This window comes from Falco peregrinus, chromosome 3 (genome assembly GCF_023634155.1).
Source record: "Falco peregrinus isolate bFalPer1 chromosome 3, bFalPer1.pri, whole genome shotgun sequence".
Classification (NCBI taxonomy): Eukaryota; Metazoa; Chordata; class Aves; order Falconiformes; family Falconidae; genus Falco; species Falco peregrinus.
This window is the reverse complement of record NC_073723.1, coordinates 85,771,298-85,794,560: the sequence shown is the minus strand read 5'-3', so window position 1 is coordinate 85,794,560 and position 23,263 is coordinate 85,771,298.

The window sequence follows — 23,263 nt, the reverse complement described above, 5'->3', positions numbered from 1 at the left end:
TAGGTAACGAGTATGTATAGGCGTCAATTGAACATTCATTTGTTTTATGTATAAATATGGGATGGTTCGTCACTTCGGGCATGCACGCTTGTGATGGAGCGATCCCCCATGCATCTGCGCGCAGTAAACATACCTACTTTATAACTTTCAAGTTACAGAGTTTAATTCCGTACGTCATTTTGGCGAGCCAGGCAGGAGGATTTCTGCTCAGCTGGGGGACCTGCTCAGCAGAGCGGATGCTCCTAGGTGCACCTGGGGAGATTTCCTCAGAGGAGCCTCCTCTTCTCAGCTGTTCACCCGGGAGCAGAAGAGAAACCCCTGGATCCACAGATTAAACGGTATGTTTATAAACGGGGTGGCTGGTAAGATACACAGAGACGTCCGGCACGCAGCGTAGTCCCCAGGAGGAAAAGGTACCTTGGGAGGGGGTTTGCTGACCAAAGGGTGGCCGCCAGCAATCTTGAAGGCAGATCGAGCAAACGCGAGGTTACTGCCAGATCCTATTAACAGCCCGGAGGCCTTGCGATGGAAAGCGGGGGGCGGGATGGAATAAGGCAGAATCTCACAGTAATAAGTTAAAAGAGGGACCTCATAGCAGAAAGTAAGGGAAACTGGGGACTAACAAAATCTTAAATAATTCATAAAGATTTGGGAAGCTAAAAACTTCCTTTAGGTTGTTTTAAGATTTGGGGGATTCCTAGAATGTAATAACTGAAATAGTGCTCTGTGTCCTGTTTGTTCTATGTGTTGTCTTGTTACATGTTCAAACTTGGAGTTACGAAATGTGTGTTGAAAAAAAAAAAATATATATTCTGGTAATTCTAGGCAAATAGCTGAAAACGTAATACTCTGCTTAAGGCCAGAAAAAAATAGATTCTGTTTTTTGGCAATTGTTCACTGGAATGCACGCTTTGTGTGATAACGCGAACCGTCAGCGTTACTAGAGTTGTATGTAAGTGCACGGTACCTTGTAACATGCTGCCTGTGTGACGGAGGGCTGCCCAGAGAGTGTGATGCGTGTGAATGCAAGGGTGTGATTGAGATGCACATTTTGATTTTCCGTGTATAACTTAATTATCCTGACTAAGTGTGAGTGCAAGGGTGTTTGAGACGCACATTTGAATGTGAAACGAGTGAGGAGCTCTATCCACGTTTCGGACCTTGGGCGACTAAGGCGGCCGGAGAAAAGAATTGCGAAATGGGAAATGGAAGGAGTAAGCCCTGTGAAAAATCGCCTTTGGGTTGTGTATTAAAACATCGGAGGGATATTGTAGGACAGGGTGGTACTGAAAATAAGAGGGAATTGATTAAGTCTTGTAGTCAATGGTGGCCTCTGTATAAATTGGAGGGTGATGCAAAATGGCCTCAGGAGGGAGGAACGTTAGATTATAACACTCTCCTGCAATTAATGTTGTTTCTGAGAAGAGAGGGAAAGTGGGACGAAGTGTCATATGCAGACATGTTCTTTGTCCTCTGGGACAAACCTGAATGGCAAAGGGACTGTGGATTAGTACCCCCTCGGGATCCTATGGTATTAGCACTAGAAAGAGAGGATAGGAGGGAGCATAAAGGAAAGTTGAAAAGATGCTGCTCAGCATGCAGTATTGGACAAAGGTGTACTAAATCAAACGGAGAACAAGAGCCCAAATTAGATGATTTATTCAACCCACCTTATAGAGTGGAGAGACAAGGCTTGGCCGAGGCTCCCAGTCCACCCCCAGACGAACAAGAAATCCCACAAGTTATTTCTAAAGAAAGTCAAATACCCGCTCCCACACAAGGAAACACAAAACCCGCCATTACGGCTCCAAATAGTCCAGTGTCTTCACGCTCTAGACAGAAGTCTGTCTTACAGGCACCCCTCCGAGAAGCCGTAAATCTGGACGGAGAAACAATGAAAATAAAAGTTCCGTTCACAGGCGCTGATCTGAGAGAATGGAAAGAGGTTGCCCGAGGATACCGTAATGATCCGATAAATACGGCACAAAATTTTAAATTTCTAATAGAACAGCACAATCCTGACTGGAGCGATATACAATTATTATTAGATTGTTTGACTGAAACTGAAAAGCAACTAGTCATAAAAACTGCAAGGGATCTCGCAAAGGAACACTATGATATAAAGGGAGATAATTATAGAGAATGGTTTCCTTTGCTGGACCCGGAATGGGACCCAAACCACGCCGCTGCAATGGAAAGATTACAGGCATACCAGGAATGGATATTCAGAGGAATGGAGAAAGCGATTCCTAAAACAATAAATTGGGCAGTATTATATGAGGTCAGACAGGGTCCCTCTGAAACACTTTCAGAATTCCTAGACAGAACAGGAGATGCGATGCGCCGGCACACATCTCTGGACCCAAATTTGGAGGCAGGTGCACATCAACTAATATCCCTCTTTTTGGGATAATTACAGGGGGATGTTGGGCACAAGTTGCAAAAATTGAGACCTCCTGAAAATAGAGACTTAGAAAAATTAGTAGGGGAAGCATGGAGAATATTCAGTAATCGAGAAGAAGGTTACAAGCGTGACCAAAAGAAAATATTAGCAGTAGTAAGAGAAAATGAGAATCGGAAATCTAAAGTTAAATCAACGCGTGGGCTGACACCCCTGGGCAGGAATCAGTGTGCAATATGCAAAAAGACAGGGCACTGGAAAAACGAATGCCCTGAACGCCGGCATCAAGAAAACACTAGATGGCGCAATGGTCAAAGGAAGACAATCGCTCACATAGAAGAAGAAAATTGACTAGCCGACCCATTAGTACAAAATAAAATTAGGAGAAGAACAGGAGGAGGTGGAATTTTTACTAGACACGGGAGCTACCTATTTGGTTTTGAACCAAGCTTTAATGCCTTTGGGAAATGATTATGTTTCGGTAAAAGGTGCAACTGGCCAGACTGAAAAGGCTTATTTTTGTAAACCTTTAAAATATAAGTTGGGAAAACAGATAGGGATCCATAAATTCCTCTGTATGCCAAACTCCCCAAAGACCCTTCTTGGTACGGACTTATTAGAACAACTAGAGGCAACAATCAAATTTAAACAAGGGGAAGTTACTCTGGAGGTGAATGATCACCAATACATACAGGTTATGAGCCTATCTTCGGCCAGCACTCCTATAAACAGGGAAATTGATACCAGAATTATTGATCAGGTATATCCTGGAGTATGGGCAATTGACATACCGGGACGCGCCAAGAATGCATCACCCATAATAGTAAAACTAAAAGAAGGGCAGAGTGTGGTAAGAATTAAACAATACCCACTGAAAAGGGAAGATAGGGAGGGAATTTGTCCAATCCTAGAGCGGTTCATAGAACTGAAACTACTAAAAGAATGTGAGTCAGAATTTTACACACCTATCCTCCCAGTTAAAAAACCTGATGGCTCCTATAGGATAGTTCAAGACTTAAGGGCCATTAACAAAATAACAGAGGATCTGTACCCTGTAGTAGCTAACCCCTATACCTTACCAACCACCCTGACACCCGACCTAGCTTGGTTCACAGTTCTAGATTTAAAAGATGCCTTCTTTTGCCTCCGTCTCCATGAAGCCAGCCAAAGAATTTTTGCTTTTGAATGGGAAAATCCCAAAAGTGGTCAAAAGACCCAGCTCACATGGACCGTGTTGCCACAGGGGTTTAAAAATAGCCCCTCAATTTTTGGAGACCAGTTAGCAAAGGGTTTGGAGTTATGGGAATCACCGTCAGGAGAAGGGAAAGTGTTACAATATGCAGCCGATCTTCTTACTGCAACCAGAACCGAAGAATCTTGTATCATTTGGACTGTGAGTCTGTTAAACTTTCTGGGACTACAAGGATATCGGGTTTCTAAGAAGGCGGCACAGGTGATGTTACAACAGGTCACATACCTGGGGTACAAGATCAGTGCCAGACAACGGGTCCTAGGGAAGGCCCGGAAAGAAGCCATATGCCAACCCCCCCGACCACGAACTGTAAAGGAACTGTGAACATTCCTGGGAATGACAGGGTGGTGCCGACTTTGGATATGTGATTATGGCTTGCTTGTTAAACCATCATATTCCCTGATAGCAGCTAATCAGAAGGATCTTCAGTGGGATGCTGAATCACACAGAGCTTTCCATGAACTGAAAAAAGCCTTGATGTCGGCACCAGCATTGGGACTTCCTGATGCGAGTAAGCCATTTTTCCTATTTTCCCATGAGAAACAGGGAACGGCATTAGGAATATTGGCACAAGATTTGGGGCCATACAGACGGGCAGTGGCGTACTTCCCTAAACAGCTGGACGCCGCTGCAAAAGGATGGCCTGGTTGCCTGAGAGCAATAGCAGCTGTCATCCTAAACATCCAGGAGGCCCGGAAGTTTACCCTGGGCCAGAAAATGACTGTCTTAGTATCCCACACAGTGTCTGCGGTCCTTGAAGCAAAAAGGGGACATTGGCTGTCCCCACAGGGATCCCTAAAATACCAAGCCATAATGGTAGAACAAGACGATGTTGAGATTGTGACTACAAACGTCGTCAATCCGGCCTCGTTTCTCAATGGGAATGTTGGAAAATCGGTTGATCATGACTGTCTAGAAACGATCGAAGCCACTTATTCTAGTCGGACAGATCTCAAGGGTGTTCCTATTGGTGGAGCTGAACATTGGTTCACGGATGGGAGCAGCTATATGCTGAACGGAAAGCGACATTCCGGATATGCCGTTACAACTTCTGAAGAAGTGATAGAATCAGGGCCACTACCAGCCGACACTTCGGCGCAGAAGGCTGAAATCATAGCCCTTACTCGAGCTCTGGAGAAAGCTCAAGGAAAGACTATAAATATTTGGACTGATTCTAAATATGCCTTTGGAGTGGTACATGCTCATGGAGCAATATGGAAAGAAAGGGGACTGTTAAACTCCCAAGGAAAATCATCAATCGTGCAGAAGAGATTTTGAAACTCCTAAATGCGGTCCAGCTTCCTGAAAGGGTGGCAATTATGCACATTAAAGCACACCAGAAAGTGAGCACAGAACTGGAAAGAGGAAATGAGCTGGGGGACAGGGAAGCCAAACAGGCAGCCAGAAAAACAATCAAGGTAGAGGGTGCGCTAATACCCGGTGGACAAATATCTTTAGAAGGTAAACCAGAATATACAAAAGAAGATCGCAAACTGATTTCTGACCTAGAAGGATCATATGATAAGGAAGGGTGGGCTATAACCTCACATGGGAGAACAGTGATTCCTTCCTACATGGTACGGTCAGTAGTCCGGGAAGAACATAGAAAAAGACACTGGGGGGCAGAAGCTCTATACAAAGGTCTCACTAAAAACATGATAGCACAAAATTTGTATACTGCTGTTAGACAAGTAACCCAGTAATGTGATCTTTGTCTCCAGACTAACCCTAAGATTACCAAGGGGCCAAAGTTTGGGAAAACTGGGAGAGGAAATGTTCCGGGGCAACACTGGCAGATCGATTTCTTGGAACTTCCTAGAAAAGGGGGGTATTGATATCGATTGGTACTAACGGACACCTTTTCAGGCTAGCCAGAAGCCTTCCCGTGCAGAACTGCTAAAGCCCGGGAAGTGACCAAAATACTACTCCAAGAAATAATACCCAGGTTTGAAGTCCCAGCGGTGATGTCCTCGGATAGAGGACCACATTTTGTGTCCAGAATAGTACAACAGATCAGCCACCGTCTAAGAATAGATTGGCAATTACATACCCCATACCGACCACAATCAAGTGGCCAGGTGGAAAAGATGAATCATCTAATCAAACAACACATTGTCAAGTTAGGTCAAGAAACAAATCTAACTTGGCCCCAGTCTTTACCATTAGCTCTTACACGAATACGAACTAGACCAAAAGCAAAAGAGGGGCTTAGCCTGTTTGAAATTTTATATGGACGACCCTATGGTGTGCAGAAGGGGACGTCTTCACAGACTGGTGAAGAAACAATGACTTCCTACATGGTGGCACTAAACAAACAATTAATAAGAATTGAGAAGCATGTGATGGGAACACGTAGTAGGGGTCTGGATGGACCTGTTCACGATATACAACCAGGGGACTACGTATACATTAAGTGTTTTACAGATAAGACCCTGGAACCACAGTGGACCGGACCTTTTCACGTCCTACTCACCACCTACACTGCAATCAAGGTCGAGGAACAGCATTCTTGGATTCACCATACGCAGATTAAGAAAGCCCCTGCAGCTTCGTGGAAAGTAACCCCAGATAACAAAGGACTGAAACTCAAATTTACTTGAACAAATGGGAACAATGTGGGTGACAAGTAAGTGAACCAAAGCGGTTGTGGATCCACCATATGGGAAGGGCACCACAACAAACGGTACAGAACAAAAGAATCTGGGACTGGGCCGGTGGCCAATCTTGCCCAATCTGTCATCGGTATGAATAGATGAAAATTCAAAGCCCCAACTCAAACAAAGATATTTTTGATCAAAACAGATTTTATGTGTGTGTGTGAGGGGAGGGACGTTCAGATTCTTAGAATGATCAATAGTGGGTTTAGACCATTTGTGCTATTTTGTAGCCTCTCTCTTGCCTACAACCAAGAGCCTGATAACTGGCCATGGAATCATGCCCAGAAAAAACACACTGGAATAATGGGAAATGTAGCTACAAAGACGGAACTAGCTATGGTGATTTTTTTCTGAAAATGAGGTGTACCAAAAGAATCAGTGGGATCGGGAGGATGTGGACAGAGTCGACCGATTATGGGGGAAATTAGGAGATAGGATAAAAGTAGGGTGTCAAGCATATAATGAGAAGGATAACACCAAGATTTCGGGAGACACCCTGATTAATGTCAGAAAGGTAGATAAGGAATATACCCTTCTAAATACAACCACGTGCTCTAATTCACGGGGATGCTGGCACAATTTTACCTTAGACTGAGCCCGTCTTTCTAATATGCCTAGGAAAGGAATCCCCAAGAACAGCTCTGACTTATAAGATTAAATTAACAATCATGCTAACCACTGTTCCTACCACCACCACAGTACAACAACCCCATTAATGCTTGATCCAAAATTTACTAAACCCAATCCAAAGATTTTGAAAATTGGCCCATATGTAATCAGAAATACAGGTCAGCAACAAATGTTGTTTAACCCAGAATGGTCTCTCAAAAGGATAGAGTTACAGATACAAGTCAATGTTTCTGATGTTAAGCCGTCTTGTTCCCCCTTCTTATGGACCTCTTATGAGGGATGGACAACTTGGTGAAGAAAAAGGGGAAATATTTATTGGAACCAAATAGTGAGAGATGCAACTGGAGTGTTAGGAACAGGACTCGGAGTATTAAATTCCATAGACTCAGAGGTAACAATGAATAAACTAGCAGCCACCACAGCCGATCTATCAAAACTACAACAACCGCTAAGATCCTCATTATTAGCGTTAGGGGCACACCAATGGTTGATATCAAGGGTACTCCCCAGGTGGGAACAAATAAACATGGAAGATCATCAGCTTATCACAAAGGCGTTAGGTGGTTTACAGGACGACGTCGCCTTGGCTCTAAGTTGTATCCAAGCCCAAGTGTGGATGCAATCAATAGCTGCATCCATAACAAGAGAAGGAGAGGAAGGCATATTTCCTATGGAAATTCGAAAGATGGTTTGGGACAATGCTACGGAGGTAGAAAGAAAACGCCAATCACGGTGGAATATGGTGAACTTTACCTACGACACCAACACACACACAGTCACAGCTTTTGTATTAACCATACATAATGCAGTAATAGTTACCATACACCCCATTGTAGCCCTCGGAATTAACCATAATGGGGTGCTCCTATATCCTTTTGAACATAGAACATGGGCCAGGAAGACAGGCAATAAGTGGCAAACAGTAGATTTAGGATCTTATATTATGCGAGAACAGCAAGGCTTCCTCTGCGAAAGCAATACCATAATAGCTCAGCATACTTGTTTAGATACAGATCAGAAAATATGTCATTTCGAGGCCCGACCAAATGCAAACTTGAAAACAGTAATCATATATGCAGGGAAAGGACGTGCGTGTTTGAGAACTAAGTGTAACACAGTAACCGTAGATGGGGAAGTAAAGGAAAGTGCACAATATTCAAATTACTGTATCTGTAATTTTACTACTATCACGGGATGCGATTTTAGTTGCTCAGCCCCAATAGCATCTCATCAATTCTTAAGATCCAGCTTTACCCTATCACAGATGATAATTCCTACCCCCATAGGACTAAATATAAGTAATATAAAAGAATTATTAAAACATGGAGATTTACAACGTCTACTGGAAGAGACCAAAGGAAAAGGACAAGAAACTCTTCTTATGGTCCATCATGATGCAGAAGGGATCAAGACAGTTTTGGAAAAGGTAGAACAGGACGGAAACCATAATTGGTGGGATACTCTCTTTGGCTGGTCACCTTCTGCAACAGGAATTCTTAATCCTATGGTACACCCCATTGTGATCTTATTGATCAGTTTAGGAATTTCCTTAATACTAACCATTATGTTATATTTGTGGGTTTGGAGAATGTTTAAAAGGGTAACACTTATGGATGATGCTTTATATCACTCGGGAAGACTGCTTAAGTAAAAGAATTTACTTAGTTTGATAGAAAAGGGGGGATTGATATGGAGAAATAGTGCGAAATAGGGACAACAAACATCGATTGTGATTGTATATGTCGGCTCAAGGAGTGTAGGTGTGGTGACTGGTCACATAAACCATATCATTTTAAGGAAATACCTACTCTTCTTCCTCTAACAAAGGGGCTATTTATAAAAAGGATGAGAAACATTCCAATGTGATCTAGAGATCTCCTTGCTAAAGAAAACCAGATGATCGACAAGGACATGAATTAGCTGCAAACTTGCAAGACCACCACATTCCAGGAAAAGGACTGATAAGCTAAGTAACATACGAAGTGAGAGTATGCGGGCTTAGGTAACGAGTATGTATAGGCGTCAATTGAACATTCATTTGTTTTATTGTATAAATATGGGATGGTTCGTCACTTCGGGCATGCACGCTTGTGGTGGAGCGATCCCCCGTGCATCTGCGCGCAATAAACATACCTACTTTATAACTTTCGAGTTACAGAGTTTAATTCCGTACGCCATTGTGCAAAAAGCAAAAAGTCAATTGCATCTCTATTTTGTAATGTCACTTGGCGGACACTATCAACATCTAACAAAAGACCAGACAGGTCACTGCTTGTGGCATTGTTTGTTTCGTAAGCCAGCAGCCAAGCTTATCTAATGTTGCCAGAGCATTTCCTTCAGCAGCGTTCAGTTTATAATGCTTTAGTTATTTGTGGTCCCAGAAGGTTCAGAAGCTTATTTATCGAGGGTATGATCCAGAGGATGATCGGAGTCCTCACCGGATGGTTGTGGTAGGGATTCATGGAAGGGTCATAAGTTCTTCACTGGGATCCATCTGGGTCCCTTTTCTGTGGATACACAAACATAGCCTTCTCCCCATGTAACAAGAGGATACAGTCCCATAATGTTACCTTTTTCTGGATCTCGAACCAATACTGGGGCTTTAACCCGTGCCTCGAAGGAGGCATTTGCAGCAAAATGTCGAACTATCGGTAGGTTTTTATCTATTAAAGAACAATTTTAAAAATTAAAAACATACAATGCTTTCTGTAAGTGTTCTTTAGGAATAGCCATTCCCATTCCCCCTTTTTGTTGTTGTAATAAACATTTTAGAGATTGATGAGACTGTTCAATGAGAGGTTCACCAGTGCGAGAATGAGAATGCCATTAACATGAGTTATACCTCATAGGGCAAAAAAGGTTTTTATAGTTGTTGAAATATAAGCTGGGCCATTATCTGTCTTTATTTTAGAGGGGATACCCAAAGTGGCAAAAGCATGCACTAAATGTCTACGAACATATCGTGCCTTTTCTCCTGTATGACAAGAGGCGAACAAGGCACTTGAGAACGTATCAATGGAGGAGTGGATATATTTAAGGTTACCAAATTCTGAATAATGTGTAACATCTGTATGCCATAGCTGCAGGGTTTGTAATCCTCTAGGGTCAACTCCTGCAGCAACTGATGGGAAAGAATGTTTTTGACAATCAGGACAGACAGCAATAATACTTGATGCTTGTTGAGAAGTAAGGTCAAATTGTCATTTAAGAGCTCTAGCATTTTAATGGAAAGAAGAGTGGCTTAGTTTAGCTTGTGCAATGGGGTCTGGCAATACTTGAACTGATAAGGTCAACAGATCACCTCGCAGATTACCTTCTGTAAGAAAACCAGGTAGTGAGGTGTGAGACCTAATATGCATAATAAAATAAGGAGCAGAGCAACAATCCAAAAGGAAGATAAGTTCCTGTAACAGGGTAAAGAGCTGCAAATGAGAAACATTACGCAACACAGAAGCTTCAGCTCATGCTGCTACATAAGCTGAATCAGTAACAAGATTAAGTGGTACATTCCATTTTCGAAAAACTCGAACTACTGCATTTAATTTTACTATCTGGGGTGAACCAGAGACTGTCTTTATGTCCGAGTCCCATCGTCTCTGTTGATCATCCCACCATAAAAGAACAGATTTATGTGATTTGCCTGATCCATCTGTAAACACGGTAAGTGCCTGTAGAGGCTGATCGCTTCTTTTGGGTTTCAACATCAGAGGAAAGTCAATATTAAACAGTTTGTGTGAAGGCCGATGAGAAGTGATTTGACCTGTATAGTCAGCAAGCGCCATAACAAAGGTATCTGATTGCTGATGAAGCCATTGTAAGTATACTGTCCTTACTGGTAAACAAATACAAACAAAATCCTTCCCTGATAAGGTTAACAGGTGTGATCTAGCTTTAACAATCAGAGAGGCAAACATTTCATGTTGTGTCAATATAGTTTTTGTAGACTGGTTAGGTAAAAAGATCCATTCAATGATTAATAAGGAGTCTGAGTTCTGAAGGTGCCATTGAAATATCAGGGCGTGAGGCTGTCGAGCAGGGTTTAAAATAACCAAGTAAAAAGGGAGTTCAGGAGCCCATCGATGGGCTTGTTGAGAAGTTATAGCTGAGGCAACCTTTTGTAAAGATGTGTCTGCCTCAGGGTTAAGGTTACGTGGGGAACAAAGATTAGTGTCTCCTTTTAGTAGTTCGAACAGAGGACTCGGGTCTGTGTTAGAAATTCCCAATAGTGGTCGAACCCAATTTATTGTTCCCAGTAATTTTTGTGCATCATACAGGTTTCTTACATTGGTATTGATCTGCAAGGGTTGAGGAACAATAGTTTGTGCCCTTATTTGCCAGCCCAGATATTTCCAAGGGGGAAACTTTTGGGCCTTTTCTGGTGCTATACAGAGACCTGCTGAATTCACGGCATCTGTGACAAGGGCTACAGCTTTCTCCATGACTTTGTGATGTTGTGCTGCCACCAAAAGATCATCCATATAATGATACAACAGCACACTAGGCATAGTGTTTCGGACAGGACTAAGTATTTTCACAACATACCATTGACATATTGTAGGACTATTTTTCATACCTTGTGGCAGTACAACCCACTGGTATCTCTGCAATGGGGCTTGCATGTTGACGCTTGGAATTGAAAAAGCAAATTTTGGGGCATCATCTGGATGCAATGGGATACTGAAAAAACAATCTTTAAGATCTGTGACAGTCAGATGCCAATGTCGAGGGATCATAGTGGGGGACGGGAGCCCGGGTTGGAGGGCTCCGGTATCTTCCATAGTGTCATTCATTTTTCTAAGATCATGGAGCAAGCACCACTTGCCAGTTTGTTTTTTAATAACAAAAACAGGTGAATTCCAGGGGCTAGTAGAGGGTACAATATGGCCTTTGGACAGTTGCTCTGAGACTAAATTTTGGAGTGCGCAAAGTTTCTCCAGAGGGAGGGGCCATTGAGCCACCCAAATGGGAGCATCAGTTTTCCAGGTTATTTTTAGGGTGTCGCGCACTTCAATGGCCCCATCTAAAAACAGGTTCGGATAGACATTCCCCATTGTGACAAAACATCGCGTCCCCACAAAACCATAGGGACTGGTAGCACAAAAGGTTTAACAGAAGCCACATGTCCCTCTGGTCCCCGAATTCGAATTAGTCCCAAACTCTGACGGTTGTTACCGGCCCCCCTAATCCCAGCCAGCGTCTGAGAGACATTAGTCAGTGGCCATTGTGGAGGCCATTTAGCTTGAGAAATTACTGTGACGTCAGCTCCAGTATCAATGATTCCATTTAGTACTATTTGTTGGCCATGATAAATAAGGGTACACTGATACACAGGTCGCTGTGGAGAAATGGATTGTACCCACAAAATGTGGGGTGACCCTGTGGACCAAAACCTCCTTTCCTCTGTGGAGGTTGGTCAGCAATAAGGGAGTCTACCCTTGCTGGGATCAGAATCAATTGTGCTATTCGACTACCCTGAGGTATCGTACAAGGTGGAAATGGAGTCCATGCCATAATTTTGATTTCGTCAACACTGTCAGAGCCAACAACACCTGGCAAAACAAAGAGACTGGACAGTGTTGTGAGGACCTGCCAATTAATAAGGCTTGTGTATCGAGGGGTAATGGTCCTTTGACATCTGTTGATAATAAATGAATCGAGAAATTGAGCAACATTACTGTGTGGGAGGTTGCCAGATCCAATCCGGCGCTGCCTGAGGTTGCTGGACAGAGACTCGAGGCGGCGGTACTTCTCTCCGAGGTTGTTGAAATGTCAGCTGTGGCACTTGTGTCTGCACGTGTTGCTGCCCTGCACTCCGCGGTCGGTTTCTCTGCATTGGTTGTCCCTGAAAGTCATACTTAGATTGACATTGATTAACAAAGTGACACCTTTTCCGACATTTCGGACAAACTCCAGGGCCAGGGGATTGTTTATTCCCTGCAACCTGAGCAAGACAATTTCTCTTCAGATGACCAGGTTTACCACAACCATAGCAATTCCCCACACCATGCATTGCTGCAAAAGCAGCAGCCATAGCCTCAAACTTGTGGTCAACTGTACCGATTCGGTTACATGCTTCCACCATTTCCACCAGAGTGGGGTTTGGGTTAGGAAGAGACTTCAGTAGCCTTTTACAGTCAGCATTAGCATTTTCAACAGCTAGTTTTGTCAACAATATTTCCCAAGCTTCCGCATTATCTACTTGACGTTCCAAAGCCTGTTTTAGCCTGTCAATAAATTGCATATAAGGTTCCTGAGGCTCCTGAGTGATGGTAGTAAAAGCCTTTTGTGGCCTTTGTGAGTCAGGGACCTGGTAAAAAGGTCTTTTTGCCTCTTTCCTAGTTGCTACGAGAGCCTCACGGGAGCATTTTCAGGCTTGTGCTACTGGATCAGCATGTGCACCGGTGCCCAGCTAATGCAGCATTATTATGATTAACATATGTGAGTAGGAGTGTTTGAAGTCTTCCTCTCCAATGTGACTCCCATAACAAGTACTGAGTCGGGGTTAGCAATAATTGTGCTAAAGATTTCAAATCACGAGGGGTCATGACATAAGTATCAAACACAGAAGATAACAAACTTGTAAAATAGGGAGAGGAAAGACCATGTTCCGTAACAGTGCTGCACAGTTCCTTAATAACCAAAAAAGAAAGAGCCTCCCATGGTGCTCCCCCTGCCCAGACCTGAAAGTACAAGACCGGAGCAACTATAGTTTTAACCACTTCTAAATCCCCCTCCCTTAAGGCCTGTTTTGTTATATTTGCCCATACATCGTGTGGATCAGAAGGATACAAATCAGGTTCTTTTTCAGGGTCTATCGGTCCTGGGTCAAAGGGATCTTCTTCTGACAGATACCCAGCTGCATTCACACACAGGGATGTAGGGCACTGTGACTTAGAGGTCGGTAAAGAAGGAGCTATAGGAGCTCGCAATTCCTCCTTCTCTCCTTCCTGTCTTTCCTTCCTGTGCCTTCAGAGTTTCGAAAATGACTCTCCACGAAGAGAGCAGGCGGTGGGACTCAGTATTCCCTTTTGTCACAGAATCCCACAGTTTCACCCCTGTGTCGTCCCAAAGTTCCCACGTCAAAATTGTAGATGCAGTCACAGCGGGTATATTTACTTGCACCCACTTTAGCATTGCTTTAAGGTCATGCCCAGAAATATTTTTTCTTATGTTTGTTAAGGAGACCTTTCATAACCTCATAAACATCTCTTTCTGGGGATGAAGCCTGATTCCACATTACGGATTTCCCACAGCTCACCTCTCAACTCCGGAGGGATTTCAGGCCGGCCGGCTCCCACTTCCTTTCAGCGGTTCATTCAAAGTTCTGTGGGATTCGCTGCAAGTTGCTCAGTTAGGTGATTCGAGAGCCCTTCACGTCAGACCCTTAACCGGATCACGTCAGGGTCACCAATTTACGGTGAATGAATAGACGGGACATAGCTTGATGCAAGCAAGATGTTGATTTATTAGTGATTCTTTTACATTAATATACGTTTCTACCTTCTACATGTTAGACATGGTTGGTTAATCTTAAGCATGAAATACACAGAATGGTTATCTTCTAAGACACATCTTTTAAACAAGAGGTACTGATTAGTCTATCTTAGCATCAATCTTTATTCTAAGATTTGGGTTTTGTTTTTCCTACTTGACTTTCATGAATAACAAAGTTCCTTATCAGCACTATCCATTCTCTTATCTTGCTGTATGTCCCTCCTTTGTCTGTCTGGCTGTCATCTCAACCACTATGGCTCAAGAGTCTGCTGTTAACTTGTTCCTTTTTTCCCAGGGCTTATGCCCTACAAGTCCTAACATGTCTCCATTCATCAGGGTAACAGTGCTCAGACTCTCCTCCTTGAGGCCTTGCCCTACAGGTTAAGTCTTAGGGTTGTCTTAAGGTTGAGTCTTAGGGTTAATTCTTAAGGTTATGTCTTAAAGGTTAATTCCTACAGTTGAGACTTATAGTTAAGTCTCAAGGTTGAGTCTTATGGTTAAGTCTTATAGTTAAGTCTTCAGGTTAAATGTTAAGGTTGAGTGTTAGGGTTAAATCTTAGGGTTAGGTCTTTAGGTTAAGATTTAGAGTTAAGTCTCAAGACTTAACTTAGAGTTAAGTCTTAACTCTTAGGGTTAAGTCTTAGGGTAAAGTCATTAATTTAACTCTTAAGGTTAAGTCTTAAGGTTGAGTCTTAGGGTTAAGTCTTAGTGTTAAGTCCTAAGGTTAAGTCTAAGGAATGAGTCTTTAGGTTAACACTTACGGTTAAGTCTTAGGTTTAAGTCTTAAGGTTGAGTATCAAAGTTAAGTCTCAAGCTTGAGTCTTAGGGTTAAGTCTTACGGATAACTCTTAGGGTTAAGTCTTAAAGTTGAGTCTTAGGGTTAAGTCTTAGGGTTCAGTCCTAAGGTTGAGTCTTAGGGTTAAGTCTTAAGGTTAAGTCCTAGGATTAATTCTTAAGGTTATATCTTAAGGTTGAGTCTTAGGGTTAAGTCTTAGGGTTAAGTCTTAGGGATAAGTCTTAAGGTTAAGTCTTAGGGTTCAGTCTTAAGGTTGAGTCTTAGGGTTATGTCTTATAGTTAAGTCTTAGGTTAAGGCTTCAGGTTGAGTCTTAGTGTTAAATCTTAGGGTTAAGTCTTAGGGTTAAGTCTTTAGGTTAAGTCTTAAAGTTAAATCTTAAGATTGATTCTTAGGGTTAAGTTTTAGGGTTAAGTCTCAGAGTTAAGTCTTAAGGATAAATCTTAAGGTTGAGTCTTAGGATTATGTCTTAAGATCGAGTCTCAGGTTTAAGACTTAGGTTTAAGTTTTAGGGATAAGTCTTAACGTTAAGTCTTTGGGTTAAGTCTTAGCATTAGGTCTTTAGGTTAAGACTTAGGGTTAAGTCTCAAGATTAACTCTTAGCGTTAAGTCTTAGGGTTAAGTCCTTAGTTTAAGTCTTAAGGTTGGGTCTAGTGTTAAGTTATAGGGTTAATTCTTAGGGTTAAGTCTTATGGTTGAGTCTTAGGGATAAGTCTTTATGTTAACACTTATGGTTAATTCTCAAGGTTAAGTCTTAGGGTTAAGTCTTAAGGTTGAGTCCTAGGGTTAATTCCTGAGGTGGAGACTTATGGTTAAGTCTTAAGGTTGAGTCTTAGGGTTAAGTCTCAAGGTTGAGTGTTAGGGTTAAGTCTCAAGGTTGAGTCTTAGTGTTAAGTCTTTATGTTAAGTCCTAGGGTTAATTCTTAAGGTTATATCTTAAGGTTGAGTCTTAGGGTTAAGTCTTAGGGATAAGTCTTAAGGTTATGTCTTAGGGTTCAGTCTTAAGGTTGAGTCTTAGGGTTAAGTCTTAGGGTTAAGTCTTTGGATTAAGTCTTAGTGTTAAGTCTTATAGTTAAGTCTTCAGGTTAAATGTTAAGGTTGAGTGTTAGGGTTAAGTCTTAGAGTTATGTCTTAAGGATAAGTCTTAAGGTTGAGTTTTAGGGATAAATCTTAGGGCTGAGTTTTAGGATTAAGTCTTAGGGTTGAGTTTTAGGATTAAGTCTTAGGGTTAAGTCTTAGGATCAGAAAATAATCATAAAAGGAAGGAACTCAATAGATCATGGCATGCCCTAAGACATACTGGTATAAAATTAATAAAAAAAGCCATTCCAGCCCCTGTTCCCCCTCTCCACCAACATAACGTTTGGGTAAAATAGCGAAAACAACAAAGAAACCATTTCTGTGTGAGACAGAAGGCTTATATAATGTTTTGAAGGTGCAATTAGGTATTCTTATTGCAGGATATCACTTTCTGCAACTTTTCTGAGTCTTGTAGATGAATTAGATGAATTGCTGGTACGGAGTATCTGAATATTAGTTTTGTGTATATAGCTATGTATTTTGTGCATGTGGGGTTTTGCTGCTTTTTTTTTTTTTTTTTTTTTTTTTTTTTTAAACAATCCTTTAGTTTATTGACAGGAAATGAAAGTTCTTTGAATCCAATGACTTAGCTATTTATAGAACTGAACAGCAATCTTGCATGCAAAAATTAACTGGGGCATTGAGAACAGTATCAGCAACTATTTTAGTGAACATCTGATTCTGGCAAAAGAAAATACCCTCCAAACTCTGCAACAAGCAACCATATGTAATAATAGCTGTAGGGGTCCACAAGAGAAGTATTCTTTTCAGCTTTTCAGCTCATTTATATTAAGCTATAATTCTTTGAGGACCCAGGAGCTAGAATTGGGTTGTCTAGTATAGATCTGAGGCAAAGCTGCTGGGGACTTAAGGTAAAAACAGTTGTTTCTTGTGAAAGGTAGTCAAGTATCAATATTGAATATTCAAACTTCAGTATTGGATATTCAAATTTCAATATTGGATGAATAGAAAGAAGTTGGCTTCCTTGACTCTGGTCATTTCTATCAGTAGCAGTTAAGTTATTGTACTAACTTGTATTAATGCAACCATAAATATGGTCTTAAAAACCTTTCCTTGGCAGCCATCTTTTGAAGTCTAATACAAAAGTTCCAAATTATTGAAAGAAGAATAAAATAAACCCTTTAACTGCTTAAGTCTATAGTAATTTAATTTGAGCTTTAAGCAGTTATGTTATTTCCTGTATATGCTCTCATCATTAAGGAAGGAAAGAAAAAAATACTGCTATCCTTCAAATCAGTGCATGATCTTCTATTGCTTTAATACCACACACAATTGTTTATAGCATAGAAAAGTACTACGTCATCTTTTATTCTGTAAACATTTTAACGTCTGTGGATTACCTGGCATGGAGATCACTAATACAGGAAGTTGCATATACACAACAATTTTTCATTCTAAGTTCTCCACTGTACATGGGATTTAAGGTGACTTTTTTTTCAGGTACTGCATACAGATTGTTTGTCTGTCAAGCTGAGTTTCATTCCACATAGTCCCTTTGAATACTTTAGTGAATACTTAATAAGGCAAATCATCCAGTGTCTGACAAGCTACTTGTGCTGTGGTAATCTGTGTAAGCCAGATCCTTGTTTCTCTTCCTTTGCTCATTTATTATTCTGTCTTGGTGGTTTAACACAAGCCTCCCCTACCACTGCAGCTTAAATGTAACCAGCCACTTTAATGATCTGACTAGAGCTCAAGTACAACAAACATGAGGATAAACATATTCTGCAGAGAGAATCTCCTTCAGCACCTATTGTGTATGGATGTGAGAGAAGCTGTGGCTGATTTCTTTGTTGTCCAGCACTCTGCATCAGCAGAATTGTGCCTGTGACAGTCAATGCATGCCCTGTGCTTTTTGCACACCATGCTAAAGGCAGAGGCAAGACTGTTTAGCCTAATCAATATCTAATTGTTACACAGTCTTCCCGTATTTTATGATTGTTTCACCCTTTCCCTTCTTTTTGAATTGTATTCTTCCTAGAAATCTCTTTGCAGTAGCAACAGTACCTTGCAAGGCTGACAGGTAGAGATGAAATGTGGTGTTTGATTTCTTCCAACATCTGACATTCTGTGCAAATGTCAGTGTGCCTATTTGAGTTTGCTTAAGAATTTACATTCTATCTTTCTTTTTCTTCTCCCCTCCCACCCCCCATCCCCTGAATATGCAGGATGATATTTAAGAAAACATACTTCTTACATTAAGTGAACTTATGGGTGATTAAGAGCAAACAGAATGTCAAGAAAAGGTTATGGGCTAAAATGTTCCTCATTGTAATTCCACATTTTTTCAGTAAACTCCTGCATCATGTTCTAATAAAAACAGCCTGCTGCATAAAACTTGGTTTCTGACATTTTTTGTGTCAGTTCTTTCCTGAAAACAATAGAAAAAATCATTCTTGGTTTGTTTATTCCTTAAAGAAAAGTAGTTTACCTGGAGCCTGCTATTCACCTTTTAGATACATTAATAGTGTTTTGCCTTAGATCTTGAACCTCTGTATCCGTCAGAGCGATGGGTGTCAGCTTCAGTCTCTGTTGCTGGGCTGAAAATATCTATCTGGTCACCTGGAACAATCTTCCCAATAGTTACAAAGGCAATTTGTAGAATGTAACCATTACTTTCTCAAAAAGAGAGAGTTAATTTTTTTTCACAGAAAATTATGCAGTGTAGCAGCACTGCAGATTTTGATAGTTACAGGAGGATTTTTTTACAGTACTGTGTAAGAAACTTTTTAAAATGTTTCTTCTAATGGAAGTGCATAATCTAATTAATGTGATTTATTAGTTAGCCTTTATTCACAGGAACAGTCCTGCTTCTACCCTCCTCCTGCTTTGGTAACTGTGTGTTCCTGCTCTACCTCTTATGTCAGCACCAGTGCTTGTCTGATCCAATGGTGAGTTGCTGCAGGGCACTAAAGGTAAGCAAAATATTTCTTTTTTCTGTAGGGTTGGTCCTCTGCCATTTAGCTTCCAGGGTTAGCTTGCCATACAGTCAACATGGTATTTATGCAAGTACAAAGAAAATGGGATGAGTTCCTGGTGAGGGTCTGGGACAGAGGTGGGGCAGGACCACCATGTCACACAGCAGCTGCTTGCTGGACTGGTTTAGTTTGGTGGTACTGTGAAACAGCAGCTCTTTGTAGAGCCTTTCTCTTGAAATGTGCTGACAGCAATAACATTGGTAATAAAGTACAACTTTAGCTTGTGTTAAACACTGGCTTAATAGATAGAGATCCTAATACAGCTAGAAAGTAATTTTGGCATTTAAGTGGTTTGGGTGTGGAACTGGACATTTCCCAAAGAACTGTTGTTACACACGATGGTTCTGGGAACATCATTATGTCCAATCCCATAGGCAGTTGTCCAGGCCTTGATACCTATGCAGACTACGTAAGTGAACACATGCTGCTTTTACCCTAAATCAGAAATCAATTACTTCTGCACCAGCTTAGGAAAAGAACTTTGCAAAACCTTGGTAGAGAGACATAAATACAATTTTATTTTTTCTTAGCTAATTACAAAAAAACTTGCTAAAGATTGACATTAGGTATTGGAGTTTTGTTTTTATTGAACAATCTCAGCACTTACTCTAATGGCCCTATTTTGCCCAAGATCTTAGTTATTGCTTGGCAAACCCAAGCAAAAACACTATGTGCTACTCCAAAAAAACAACCCCAAAACCACCACCAAACCCCAACTTTAAAAATCCTCCTCAAATATCAGCTTCTAGTGAACTACAAATCACAGAGATTTTTGTCCCTTTCTCCTTGTTTTGTAAGCAATTAAAATGCCTGTTTGTTTACTTAAATGCTTTCTCAATAATTAAGCTAAAGGAAGCAAGATTGTGTTTTCTTTTAGTTTGAGTAAGCTAGACTTGTTAGACTTAATTGCTTGCTGAATGGACTGATATGGCATTCTAATTTAAAAGGAAGATTATGAATGGAGCTTTGCCTGGTATCTTCTGGGAAATGCTCTGAAAAAAAATAAGCCTCATAGTTTGTGTCAAGTGTTAATGATTTGTTTTTAAGAGCAGCTTTTGTGAACCCCTGTGATTAAACTAGGGCTATATAGAGGTAATACCACTAACAGAGAGTAGCTGGTCTTGCTATAAATGTGGCTTTCTTCTTGTGGATAGGTTATCAACTTTGCCCCGTGGCTGATTCTGCTCCAGTAAATGCAGATACTTTAGTTAGCAATGGAGTTTTCATCTTCTCTTTGCTAGATGCTGGCTGATACCCATACAGTCTGATGAAAGGAGAAACTTGTTTTGTTGCTGTATATTGCATAAAACAGTTGGAGTTTTATGCAAAAGATAATGCTAAATTTTCCCAAGGGAAAGGAGGGAAGAAGAGCTTTCAGAAAGGAGAAGAGGGGCTCCTTTATAGCCGTCTGGCATAATGCGATTTGCTCAATAATGTAATTATTCTGTCCTGTACTGTTTTTCAAGATTGCAGGTGCATGATGTCTCAGAATCTTGTGACACACATGCTGTGATATAGCTCTGTGTCCCCACTGTTTTGTTCAGCACTTGTTGGCTCTCAAACTTTTTATTGCAACATATGGCTGTCTGATGTTAGCATTTCACTGTGGACAACATAATGAACTTCCAGCAGTCTATTGCTCCCATAAGCCTTGTGCTAGCTAAGTAGTGGTGAACTTATCTGGGAAATATAGTGCTTTTTCAGAAGAGCTTGACATGAATGTCTGGAATGTGAACAAGGAGCCTCTCCACCCTGCCTTCGCTAATTAAAACTGAAAAATCTTAGGTTTTGCTCAAAATCTACTTAGATTCTGGCTTCTTTTGCCTTTTTTTTTTTTTTTTTTCTTTAATATCTAGGTTTTGATTGCTTTGCTATCCCTTCACCAGAGTAGCAGAGGACCTTCTCCATGATTTTAGCTTGTATTCTTAACTCGGTGAGGTAAGGGATCACAAACTGAAATTTTGAAGTTGTGGTCCAATGTCTTAATGATAAGTAGCCCTATCACCATTTTTTTTCTTTTAATCCTATGTTGTTACAAATTTTTGCTAGCTTTTTTGTAAAATGATAAACTGTTTCTTCTTTGATCTGTTCTGTTCTGCTTATACAACTTCCTATACTTATGAGCTACATTAAATATTTTGACAAATTGATAGTGTTTAAATTTTTGCCAGCTGCAGAAAACACTTAAGATTTTGAAAGTTTAATAAACTGCCGTGGAACCTGCATAGCTGCATGTATTTCTTAATATATTTCTTAAGGGTGAAAATACTATATTGTTTAGGAATATAATTTCTGAACTTCATCATCTATTTTTGGAAAACAGAACAAAAAGTTCAGTGGATGAACTGAAACCTGAACATAAACCATAGTGATATATCTAAGTGGCAATGAACTGTTTATATAAGTTTTGTAAAACTATATTTTTATGAAAATAAATCAGGACAAACCCATTGGTTATCTCACTTAAGCAATTGGTGATTTGGAGGAATGTGATCATGTAGTGCCTGACTTAGGAAACCGTCCTGATATTTTCATCATTTCAGAGATGCTGTCATATGTTAAAGCCAGTGGTGGTGTAGTAATGTGTCTTTTTTATGGTATTAAAGTGAAGGGTAATTCACAGCTGAGCTTCAATTTTCAGCTATTTCTTTAATACTGTAGAAAATTAAAAATGAGACTGTTAGAAATATTTCAATGCATGCAAGAGGAAGGATCGACATTGGCCACTCAGAAGAATGTTTAGAAGACAACCCACCAACTCCTTACCCAGCATTTTCTTAAGACTCAGTCTTCCAGTACAATCAAAATTTCAGAATAATATTGTTTGATATTTTAGTCAGATAGGACTCAAAAATGACACCTGTCTGTTAAGTCCAGTCCTTATTATGTAATCACCATGTTTAATGCTTGTTTTCATACATTCATTGATTATCTTCTCAAAAGCAATGGGGTATTTTGCTATTGCCTCTTCCCCATGAAGTCTGTTCTAGTACCTGAGTGCTCTGATGGTTATCAGTGTGACAATTTCTATGTTAAGTTCATTCTTGGCTGGTTGTTTTTGTGGGTTATTTCCCCCCCCTCTTTTGACTGAGTAGCTTAAATTCTAGGTATATTTAGAGACAATATTTACATCCGATTTCTGTTCATCATGGGTAGCACTTATAAATCTTAAGTGACATTGAGGTTTCTAGTAGGGCACAAATTTAAAACCCAGGGAAAATACAGTGTTTACTAAGACTGTAAAGACTGAATTAAATTAAATCCTTGATGGCTGATTTCAGCTGTATAACAACTTTGCTTTGAACCCATGAAAATCATAAGGTGTAATTTGAATGCTGGAGGGAAATCTAAGGATGCAGTCCAACAATGTCAAAATTTTTAAGCATAATAGCCTAAGTAGATTGCTATGAAAAGGTCATAGAGCTGCAAGCAATATGAGTGAACAGATTGCCTGGACTATGAACCGTTTATACTGTATAGGTAATAAAGATGACAGTGGAAACTACTGCTTGAGGAGCTTCTTAGGCTGACTGATTCCCTAGTCAAGGGACTATATTAATATTGATTCCAATGTCAGAGAGAGAGTATTCAGTTCTGAAAGCAAGTGTTTTGTTATCTTGCTGTACTGAGATATGGATGAGCTTTAGGGAGTGCTATCTACTGTAATAAAGATTATTTGTTTTTATGTTAACTGCATGCTAATACTGACTATTGGTAGTGCTGGTCTAAGGAACAATTGAGAAACCACAGCTGCTAGGCTCCCTTTCTAGTGTCTTGAAGTGCTGGACAGAACGTTTGTAGTCAGTGGAAGCCAGCCAAACTACTATGTTTTTTCTGTTAGGGAAACAGTCACTGGAATGAGTAGGAAATACCATGTCCTGCTGAATCTGAGCTGGATACCGCAGGGCGATGTAAAGGCTTTGCCCTCACTTCCTTTGTATAGCAAAAATAGTTTA